This window comes from Melopsittacus undulatus, chromosome 2 (assembly GCF_012275295.1).
Source record: "Melopsittacus undulatus isolate bMelUnd1 chromosome 2, bMelUnd1.mat.Z, whole genome shotgun sequence".
Lineage (NCBI taxonomy): Eukaryota > Metazoa > Chordata > Aves > Psittaciformes > Psittaculidae > Melopsittacus > Melopsittacus undulatus.
The window spans coordinates 69,313,300-69,325,684 of NC_047528.1; the positions used below are offsets into that span (position 1 = coordinate 69,313,300).

General features: G+C 41.0%; 1 protein-coding gene across 4 annotated transcripts in view; it reads right to left on the reverse strand.

Annotated features, from left to right (window-relative positions):
- The window catches only part of DHRSX (dehydrogenase/reductase X-linked), a 161,530-nt gene that overhangs the window by 63,811 nt on the left and 85,334 nt on the right, over positions 1-12,385 (reverse strand). The gene's annotated exons all lie outside the window — the stretch shown is intronic.

The window sequence follows — 12,385 nt, forward strand, 5'->3', positions numbered from 1 at the left end:
AATACAAGCAGGGGATGGATTCTAGGGAAAGCTGCAACCCTGCCCAGCACATCATGGAGCTGAGAACATGGTGGAAAGAGGACTGTAGAACGGATTTCTTTGTCTCTTCCTGCTTGCCATCCATCTATTCAGTGCCTGAAGATACCAGCAGGAAGAGTTTCTTATCTAGCAAGGAACAAGGAATGGTTCTTAGACAAGATTAATTAAAAAAAATGGTCTGCAATAGTCACATACTCATGCCCAAAAATGTGTTGCAAAAAGTCTGCATGTTCTCTGGCTGCTGTATCTCTACAGGGGGCACTGACAAATTTGACCATTCATCTGCTGTTCTGCCTCACTTTTTTATGTGCACAGCAGCAAGGAGAAATGCTGCTCTGCTCACGAATGAACGGAGTATACTTCTGAGCACCTGGACAGAGACAGAAATGTTGTTTTACCAGAAAGCACTCTTTATGAGGCAAATACCTGGCGTCTGATACATGCTGCATTGCAGAGCTAGAGAAGCTCTGTCAGCAAGGTAGCAGGTGAAAATGAAGTGGAGAAAAACCCAGGAGAAAAAAGCATGAACTGGAAGGAGGAGGAGACATAAAGCAGTACTGACTGGAGCCTTCCTCTCTTTTGTTACAGTACTGTCCTTGCTGACATAAGTAGTGGCTTTGGCTGGTCCAGTCTTCAGAGAAGAGCCTGTTATCTCCCTTCCCTTGTGGTTCTCTCTCACCCCACAGTAAGGTGTCCCAGAATCAACTCATCATTGTCAGCATGATTCTGCTCATCTGCTTACACATCTTCCAGACAAAACAAAAGCCACCCTCAATCAAAACAGGGCTGTCAAGTGAAGGGAATGAACTTCTGGCCAGCTGGAAATTCTGACCACCTAAGGTCAAAACTATGGCTGCTATATGACAACATTGTGAGTGGAAAAATGCAAAAGCATTTCTAGGATGCTAATTCTACCAAATGGGTATGTGTAGAAGCACACAAGCCCCCACCTACAGAATGTAGCTCCTGTTAAGAGGAGTTTTCTACACTGCCCAGGACTGACACACGGGCTGTGATACAAGTTCTGCTCAGACCTGCATGATGACATAACTACACATGCTATCCAGGACTAGAAAATGCTTACTATAGAAGGACTCACAGGTACGCAAAACCAAACAAAATCCTACAGGTAAATAAGGTGTGTACCAGCCAATTGCATATTGAGCACAATGAGAGACAGTCACATAAATGCAGCAAGCACAGCTTCTCTCATTTATGCTGTGCTCCTGCTGTTGTGCGCTTGATGACTGCTCTGGGCTGCACACCACAAGCACTCCATAATCTCCCCCTTTCTTCACTTGCATCCAAGATTCTCAGGAACTAAATAATTGATTAATGCACAGAAAATCCTGGTATGTGCAATCACAGCTGCAACACTTGTTGGCCCCTTAATTCCAGCTGTGGTTATGATGACAATTTGCAGAGCTTTGGCTCCTAATCCTTCAGACTATTTTAACTATGTGACTGTAGACTAAAATGCTCACTATTGCCTATTGGGCATCTCATAAGTTTCTCCCCAGTCTTCTCCTCTCTTCTTTATTAGTATGTATAATTTTGTGGCACTATTTTAGATCACTGATCTTTCATAGACTATTAATAGAAATAATAAACCATGGCTAACTCTAGCACAGATTTACTGTTCAAGCTGATGCTTGTGATATGCCACTGAAGAAAAAGACAGATGGAACACATCCATCTAGCAAAGTGTGTGAGTGTAGTGCCACGGATCAAAATAGTGAGCATATTTAAAGACATACGGTTTGGGTACAGTCATGAAAAGATACACTCACAACTTGAGTTAGCCTAGTTTGTCTACAGCTTTTCAGCAGGCAAGCCAGAGCACCTAAATCAGCTGCTGCTTATCTGAGTCATTCAGTCTAGTGCCACTAACTTTAAAGGCAGTCTGAAGAGATTAGCTTTCTGTGCCTATGTTAGGAGTTGTGAACAGATTCTGTGTCATCCTCCAGCATATTCAGTGAAGACAGAGCTCTGCATCAGTGTTCATGACATAAACAAAAATTCACACTGAGCAAATATTAGAAATTTGTGCTTTTTTTTTTTCCTTCCTTGGGACAGTTTAAACACTGCTCAAACAGCTATAGTAAAAAAAAGGCATTTCATGGTGCCATTTCTTAACCATGTAGCTTTAACCTACTGGACTAAGAGAAATGGGGGGGAAAGTCCACCTTCTCTCTCAGAATTGGAAAAGTAAATAAAAATTTGCTCTCAGAAACTGAGTAGTCTCTTCTAACTACTTTCAACTTCCACAGCAGAAGTGTGGCTTAGTCCAGTGATCCTTTAACATGTTAAATTCCTGGTAGCTCTTGTGTCCTGGTTAATCAAAATAAGCAAAAATCCGGGGGAAGAACAGTGTTTCAGTTCTGTAGCTACCAGCAGCTCCCATTACTGCCAAAATACCAGCTCATCACAGGAAGTCCTCCAGAACAGCTTCCCAGATCATGCTGCCAGAGCACTTGGATGTAACAGTGGTACAAAGAGCAGGCACTCCATGTAAAGCAACAGAAATGCCTATGCATGACTCTGCAAATTGCATCACCAGGTATTAAATATGCTACCATTTAAGCACAATTCCTACAGACAAAGCGTGCTCTGGGTTTTCCAAACATGCTTTGCTGTATAGTATTTGACATTTTCTGTTCAGCAGGGACAGGACTTGAAAAGAAATAATCTGCCATCACCTTGTTAGAAGAGTAACCTCAGGAGGTGGTGTCAGCCGGACACAAGCAGTGGTATCCACAGCCAGCTTTAAGGGTGAGAAAGGTTATCTTAGCTTCCCGTGGGTAAAATTTCCTCCAGATTATTGACTGGGAACACTTTATTTTTTTAAGAATAGCAAATACAATAACAGATACGTATAGAATGTCCTCATATGCTTGCTGGAAATTAGATTCCACCTCCTCATCATGACTTCAGGTACTCCTCACTCAGGTTCCTGACTGCAGAGAGACAATGTCTTCTAATATCCTGCCTTGTTGGTATCCAAAGACTTTGGTTTTACCCCACTAAACAACGGTTTGGGGAACCTCTTCTGTCATTATTTCTCATTTGTAAGGGTGTGCCTTCACATAGGTTGAAAGGAAATATGATTATGGCTCTTCGTAAGAGCCATTTAGGGCCCTATAGAGAAATGGTGGGAAATGACATGACCACACCAGCTTCACCCTAGGGCTGATAATTGGAAAAAAACACAAACATGTTGCAGTGGAAATGCTTCTCATATCTCTTTTTGAGGATTAAGGAAGGCAACCTTCATCCCATTCCCAGCTATGTATGTTTTCTTCCCTCCAGGGAGACCAGAAACAAGACGACAGGTCCAGGTAAATTCCTTCTGCCTCATGGGGACAGAAGAGCTCACAGTGAGCATCTGAAGATTCATTTATAGACAGAAAATTGCTTAGAATATCCTCATTGCAATTATTACCCTCATTGCAGGTATGGGAGGCAGAGCTAGATGACCTTTAAAGGTCCCTTCCAACACAAACTATTCTATGATTCTATTTACTTTTAGATGTATTTTTTTCTTCCTTGCTGGTGAATAAATTTTTATATGAAGTTTCATTGCTATATTTTGTGAATTTCAGATACGTTTCTTTTGCTTCTTGGTTGACATTTACTCTTTACAGTGACTTAGCTCTACACTGTGACTTACATCTCATTTAAAACCTCAAAATATAACGCACATATGTGACAAACACATTACCATATTCTCATATTGACAACTTCCATCAGGAATGAAACTTAGGTAAAGAGCTTTTGTGGAGATATTACAGAGTCCAGCTATTAAAGAATATAAAAGTCAACAAGGCTTTCACAAGACAACAAAATGAAAATGTACTTCAAAGCAAGCTAGGAGCATGAGTCTTCCTAGAAATGAAGCTGAGTCCTCAACTGATTTAAACTGCTGCAGTTCTGCAAAGTATATGGACCTATCATTTATTTCCAGTTTCTCATCTCTGGACTTGCACATTCCCAACGCATCTTGGGTTGTGTAGCTTAAAAATTAAGATATCAAATCACTTGTGTAATTTGATGATCCAGGGCACACACATGCATATGGAAGAGTACCAGAGAGGACAAGAAAAGGCCCAGTGATCTTTTGCTGGCAGCTTTATCCTTCAGAATATTTTATTAGACATGTACCCTGACTAAAACATGCACCAGCACTCATCTTGAGCTGTTCCCCTCTTGAACTGTAGAATTTCTTTTCTATATGAACAGCTTACTGTGCAAAAGCAAATATAGTTTGTTTATTCAAAACATTTTCCCTAAGCTACCAAATTCAATTTAGTTTCAAATTAGCTACCTTGCTCTTATCTTTACAACCTTAAAACTTGCTTGCCTCAGCCTCTCTAATTTATTTGGTTTTTAACACGAAATTCTACTTTTTTCACCTTATAAAATTGAAAAATAAAAAGAAAAAAAAAGCTCTCACATTTATCCATATAACATATTTTTTGGTTATGGTTGCTACAGTTAAGAACTTCCAAATTCAACTAGCCTGCTTTTGGACTGAAATAGGTCAGAGCTTATAACAGCCCAGTTCCCAGTAGCCCAGAACCTCTTGTCTGTCAGTGCAGATCTGGCTTTTCCTGTCCTCTCATTGATGTAATCGTCAAGAGATGGGAACTGGCTTGCAACCTTCAGTCCTTAAAAAAAATTACCTTTCTATTACTGATTTTTAAAAATAGATTAAGACCTTCTGTGCTATTTTATGGCAAATACCAATGGTTTCAGTTGAAACCAGCATGTCCTAGTCTGCCATGCAGGAGCTTCTTTCCATATGCCAGTATCAAATACATACTTGGAGATCTGCAAAAAAAAACCCCAAACCCAACAAAAGTTCCAGTAGGACCGTTTCTCAGTACATTGTCTGGAGATTTCATACTTGAAATCAACTTTCAATTTACAGCCAGATTTAATACCAGAGAACCATTACATGATGGTGAAACAACTCTCCCATTGGCTACATTTCCAAAAAGCAATCGTATTTTCTGCGTACAGCTGCTTTCCATTTCAAAACCACCAAAATAAAAACCTCCAGTGCAAAGAAGTACATTTGTAATAAGCTTTGGTATTGCCATAAAAACAACTCAGCAAATATGCTGCTCCACAGCCTCTGAGGTAACACAGAGGTTGATAGTGTCTCTGCTTTGTAGTACTTCAAGGACAAAAACCTTGCAGAGTCAAAGGAAACAAAACAAAGAGGGGGGAATAATATTTCCAAGCTCCAGGCAAGAATAACTTTGAGTTGTCCAGAATACAACAACTTTTGCTATAGTCATGAGAACTATCCATAACATATACTTCTGCAAAGACTACCTTTCTTTTCCCCAGAATTTTTCTGCTTTTCCACCCTGTGTCAGTCGCAGCACCCACATGGCAAGCTTGAGCAGCTCTCAGACCCAGCTTCAACTGACTTTTTTTTCCTCCTTTTCCTCTTTCTTTCTGGGGACAGCCTTCACATCGATCAGCGAGTCACACTCTTTTCCTGTGGAAGCAGAGGCCATAGAGCTGATGGAGGGGAGGCAGCAGGAGCAGGCAGCCAAGGTGAGCGATGTGAGAGGCTGGGGCTGCCCCTTCCACCAGCTGTACAGCTTTAAGGCCAGGTAGTCATGGCTAACCTGCTTTCTGATCATCTGGCAGGATGGCTTCATTTCCCTCACATCCCTGCCCCTCTTCACTCCATCCACACAGGTCTGCTGGTGCAACTGCCTCTCCTGGCTCATGTCAAGCGATACTTGGGATCTTATATGGGTTACTTAAGAAAATATAAATAACCTTGGATAGCAATGTCATCATCTTTTCCCACTCATCCAAGAATCAGGATGCACAGGCTTACTTTGTTTTCTTTCAGATCTGACATTAGGCTGTTTTGCTTTCATGCTTAGGCAAGCTTAGATCTGTAGAGGGCTTCTAAGATGGGATTCATCTCACCTCTTTCACTAATCTAGTCTAAGATGAGATGAATCATGTCCTACAATTGTTTATTCCTCGCCACAGACTGCAAAGGGAGATTGGGGACACTGACTCAGATTTAAAGCTCTGCATTATAAACCTCAAAAATTAGATGATTTGAATCCCAGTGTTCAGTTTCAACTGATAATCAACAAACAGAGAATGAGAGAAAAATGAGAGAACTGGGCATGCACGCAGATGACTCAGTGTTTTTCATCATACTTAAGATTTGGGGGGATGAGGAGAGGGGGAAGAAGAGAGTGAGAACTTCCAGAAGGATCTTGCCAAAGGCTCACAGACAGCTGGGTAGCACACACAGAATTCATGCCGGGAAAAGATAAGGAGTCCTGCAGGGAGTGCTTAAATTCTTTTCGTATTATGAATGTCTCTGAAATAACTGTGACTTCTCAACAGAAAAACTGAGATAGAGTTGCACAATCTAATTGATGCACACATCCTGAGAGTCAAAGAAGGTAAAGATCATTGTAGTGGTTGGGTTTGGTGTCGCTATGTCTATACATGCACATAACTGAGACTGAGCTTAAGCAAACTGCAAGACATTATAATTTCTAAAATAACGACAGTATAGCTACACATCCCAGGTGAGAACTGGCAGTTTTGCTGCTGCTCTATAAATCACACAGCTCTTGCAGCTACTAATCTGTGGCAGAGATTACTAGCAAGAAAAGTGAAAGGAAAAAGAAGTGCAGGTGAATAGAATGCCAAAAGAGCCTCTTGATTGCTGCTTCACAGGCTGCCCTGTACACTGGATGCAACCTCCTTTCTCTTTTTGCTTCAATGCAAATAGGTATTTCATATTATTTCCAGGGATGTATTAACATAAGAAAAGCTTGTTTTTTCTTTTTTTTTTAATTTGAGATGGATTCATCTTTAGGAAACTACAGATCTCTCCTCCCCACCCCAATCCTATTTTGTTACTTTGCTGTTCTTCTCATCTCACCTCCCTTGCTGGTCCTTCAGAGCTTTTAGCATGATCACTCTAATGTAGTGTCCCTGTTCCATGATGGGGCTTTAAAGCAATTATCTTTCATAGCAGTTCCCTGCTAATACTGACCTGGAATTTCAGGCAATGTAAGCCAGAGCTACTGAGCAAGCAGCCACAGGGTTTTTCTCTTCCATTGCAACATTCGGTGCTTCTGTTATTTTTGTTCATCTTGAAAGCAAACTTATTCTTGGACATATGAGTAATTCTTACTCTTAGGAATGTGCATCCTATATATTTTCCAGTATTGAATCATGCTGATAAGCATTTTCATTAGACAGTTTGTGGAAATTCTCCCTTTCATAAGAAAAAGAATGCCAGGGAAGGCTATGTCCAGCTGGAAAGCATATACTCTCATTTGGTCGCTACTTAGGAAAGAAAAAGATATTTTCAACTGCATAAACCTTTTTCTTCCAAGAAAAAACAAACCAATTTTTTTTTCTAAAGGTACAGTTTGGGGAAGGTTCCAGGTGAACTAAAAATGGATATTCGAGCCTTTGTTCTGTTCAAAAATCTGGCTTATGCATAACAGATTTTGCCACGTTTGCTACAGCTCTAGAGACAGAACTATCTGTACAGGTACGTCTTTGCATTCCCATTCAATATTTGGACTTCCTGGAGATACTTTTATCAGCTAAACTATTTTTAAAGAAGTGTTGGTAAGATACTCCTCCATGTCTGAATTTCCCACCTGCAGAACGGGTGTGAGGTACGGAGCAATGTGTCAGTTGTACTACAATGATGGCAGCTGAGCTTGCTGGATTGGTGTAAAGAGATGTGTAGCATTCCTAAATGTATACCAGTGCATGAATCTATTTATGTGTACACCTGCTCTCTGGTTAGTGGGTTAGTGGTTAGCAGTAGGTATAAGGGTCTTTTCTGAGGCAATAGTCACAGCATTGTTTTTCCTTTGGTGTACACCCTTCAGGGACAAGCCTTTAAAAGGAGGTAGGGAGAAAATAGATTCTTGTTAGTTTGTTTATACCCAAATATAACTCAAATTATAGGCAAACTGGATTTTCTTCCATTCTCCTAAGAAAGATAAACTCAGAAAGACAAACCTCTCTTAAATTTTTCATCCTCTGCAGGAAATTAATAATGTATGAAATGATTTTTCTTACATGTTCTGATATATTAGTGGTATTTGGTTCTTGAAGAAAGCAGGAATTCTCCTCACCACAGATTAATGTTTCTAAGATGGTGACAGCTGTGATCCTGACACTATGAAGAAGAGGAGTAGAGAATTACAGCTGGCAGGACACTGGATGTGAGGACTTACAGAGGTTTTTGATTTCTGCTTAATGCCAAACTAGCATTTTTGGGAAAGATAACAGCCCTCACATACTGGGAAAGAAACCAGATAATAACTTCAATGCAATCGAGCATGCTATTCTAGCAGACTGCCTTTAACAGCAGGTCTGGATCTGAATTCTACCTTTCTGAATTGCTGCAGAGACCCAGATTAGCAGCACTGTAAGATCAAAAGACTCTGATGCAAAATTTTGGTACAGCATGCCACAACATATGAAAACCACACTGCCTGTTTTTAGCAGATTCTCACCCACTACAGTGCCTCCTTAAGTCTCTGTTTAGGGCTGAGCTTAAGTCGTATTTGTAGAGGTCTGAATATGCCCTCTAACATCATGGTGTGCATTGTACAACCCACCCTGGTGCTGGGTAGGGTGGTGGGTGCCATTCCCACCTCCCCTTTTTTCCCTCATATGGGAATGGGCAGTACAGAAGAGCCAGCGCCCGCCTGGAAAAATGTGTCAGCTCTTCCTGGGAGAAAGTGGAGACCAGGGCTGCAGTGTCACTCGGGGCAACCAGGAAAGGGGGGCACTTTACTGCTCTCTACAACTACCCAAAAGGAGGATGGAGAGGATGGAGGTGGCTGGTTTCTTCTCCCAAGTAACAAGTCATAGAACAAGAGGAAACAGCCTCAAGCTGCTCGAGGGGAGGTTTAGACTGGATATTAGGAAGAATTTCTTCACCAAAACAGTGTTCAGGCATTGGCACAGGCTGCCCAGGGAAGTGGTGGAAATACCGTCCCTGAAAGTGTTCTGAAACAGTGCAGCCAAGGCCCTTAGTGACATGGCTTAGTGGTGGACTTGGCAGCCCTGAGGTAATGGTTGGACTCCATGATCTTAAAGCTCTTTTCCTACCTAGCTGATTCTTTGACTCTATGATTCTATGACCACTCGGCCCTGGTATCCCATGCTGGCACAGGGGCCATGTTCTTCCTCCAGTTATTTCATGGAAGTGACATAGAGCCTCTCAATCACCATTTTTGGGGCCAAAGTAAATTTGGTTAGTTGTGAATAGAATTCTGGAAACCACATCTTTAATGGCCAGGTAGAGTGCTAATGTAAGGGTAAATTATATATTTGGGTTAGCAGCGTGGCTGCTTTGTTGTTTGGTTCTTTCAGACTACTTGGATGGCAGCCACCAATGCTCTGTGATTTATCTCTGTTTAATTTTTCCACTTTTTCAAACCCTTAGCTGTTGGTAATTCAATTTCTGGCAACTGCAGACCTTCACTCCCTATTATGAGTTATACCCCAAGGCAGACATATTGCCATCTGCACTGTAACAGTGGTGGTAGCTAGTGAATGCATGGAGGCAAATGTCCAGATGTCACTTGTGCTCTGAAACAGTTTTAATAGGCAAACGGTGTTTGGATTAGAAATACCCTCCAAATATGAGCCTCTCGAAAACATTAGGGTACTCTCCCAAGGGACCTCTCCACCCTGTACTTGACTTTCTCATATTGTTTGTCCCAACAGCTTTAATGGATGTAGGAAACTAAGTATTTTAGTTTGCCCAGCCTCCAAAATCATCAAAGGAGGAACTAATCCCCATCCAGTTATCATTCATACACACTCGCTTCACTTCCCTCATCTTCACTTCCCCTCTCTTTTCTAGAACAAATCTTTCAGGAGGTTTCTGCTTACAGCAAACAACCAACTTCTGCTTCCCTGAGAAATATATTCCATTCTACTTCCAGCTGCTGGCAGCAGCTCTCCACAGGCTGCAGGCATAGCACAGCAATGCAAGGTGCTGCTGCATGGAAGAGCTGGGAAGCATCATCCCCTCTCCAGCAAGCCTGCAAACAATACAAATCTTGAACTGAATTAAAGAGGGATGATTATATTTTAGTCAGAAATTACCCTAAAAACTTTCTAAAAAGCTCAACATAGCCTACAGACAGTGAGGTGGGAAGAAAACATGGGAATGGCTGAAGTGTGCCCACATTTCTAGCATAGAGCTTTTGCCAAGAAGATGAAGCCTTGACCCATGCTTGGTATTTCACAGATCAGCACTGGTAAGACCATCTTTCTGACCTCCTGCATGACACAGGACCTTGCCCTGCAGTTACTCATTCCTGAGTCGAACATAATTTCTCAATGAGTTACAGCAGAGAGAAGCTAGCAGGAAATCAGGATGCTACTTCTCCACAAGGCTAGTCATCTTGATATGTGGAAAACCTGTGTGGCCACGGTTGCATCTCCCTGTCCTCTGGTGACAATGAGGACAGTGGTGGTTATCTTGTGTGATAACCAAGGGGGTAGAGAGCTGTTCATGACACCACTAGAGAATTTCTTTGTTCCCTTCTTTATCTCCTTGGATAAATATTTAGATATATAAATGGCAAACTTACTGGTATTTCTTAAGCAGAGCCACTTGATATTATCCAGGCACAGTTTCATCTGTCTTTACCCGAACAGTTCAGTATATCTGTAATAACCTACCTTCAAAGTTTCTGGAATTCACAGTGAGAAAGTTCTAATTGGCTCCTTTTTGACAGGCATAGGTATCTATAGTACACATCCAAACAGTCTGCACGTCTGACTTTTCACACTATTCAGCCTTTATTTCTGTTTTAAAATACCTTCCCAAACAGAATGAGGAGAAGCAGAAAGACTCCAGGTTCCTAACACCCATCCTCTATTAAACTGTTCTGAATGTCATGAGGTAAATTGATAGCAAATATTTCCTGTCCCTATTTTTGAAACAACTGCATTCTTGTTCTCTGAAAACATCTTTTTTGCTGTTGGCTCAACTAAGTCAATGAGGAAGAAAGGGAAGCCCTAGCCAGAGAGAACAGAGAATAATTTAAGACATTTGGGCAACCTGGAATGTAATTTTGCTGGAGGGCAATATGCACTTTCCATGTAATTTTGTTTTTGTGGAATAAAAGACTTGCTACACCTTGGCAATGCTTTTTAGGAGATTTAAATTTCTAGTAGAAAACAAACGCTTTAAGATGCTTGACTTGCATTGCTCCAAATTACTACATTCTTTAGCTCTAATCAACCCGGTTTTGATAATTGCTCTTTTAAGATATATTTTCTCAGCATAAGCAGACATTACATTGTCTTTGCATAAACTGTGACTCACAGCTATGATTTTACGCTACTTTAATGTAGGACTGTTTTCAAAACTCTCTCAAAATAAAACCTGTGTGTGCAAATAGTACATCAGCAAAGATTCTCTTCCCCAGAACTACCAACACTGACACCTATTTTATTACTGACAACTGTGGCTGCAATATCCAGCCAATAACTTTTTTACCTCAGCTGAAGTGAACAGAAACCATTACAAGCCAAAGATTGTGCAGTCAAGGTGTGAGTGACTGCTGATGACATTTTAAAAGTTACAGGTTATGTTTCACCCATGAAGCTGAGTAAAAGACATTTGTACTCCATATTCAGTGCAGGAAGTCTTTCCATGATCTTCTAGATTGACAGTTTGCTCACAAAGAGAGCAGCTTCTTATTCCCCTTTGCCCTTGGTTTCCTGACTACCATGCTTTGCACCTGAAGGGAATATACTCTTAGGAAGGGCAAGTTTATGCTGCTTCTTTTTTTCCTTGGAGGAGAATCATGGTGCATTTTCTGTAATACTTGGGAACCTGAAGCAGAAATCCAGCACTACGTCTTTCCTCCTTTGTGTCACTTTTTTGTTTCCCTCTACTGCAGTTGCATTCTTGTATTCTTTCAGTCCCGTTTAAAATATAGTTTTGCTCAGTTAAAGGAGAACTCTGTCTTCTGGAACTTTACACTGAAAGGAGTGTGAAGAAGATGTACTTACAAAATAGCGGGAGCAATTCTAGTGGCTGGAAACGCACACCTTAAGAAGAGTATGTGTTCTGCATTATTTTCTGGCAGAAACATCTAATCTGTCACTTGAAACTATAAATTTTGGTTTTAATTACATGAGGGGAAATGAGACAAAGATATTAGTTGGGAAGTAACGAAACTGATGATTGACACAGGAGAGAAACTTACAGCTGGTACTAACTGAATTCAAAGAACATATCTTCTGTGCTCTCTCAGAGGTTATCTGAATACTTCTGTTATACTGTGGT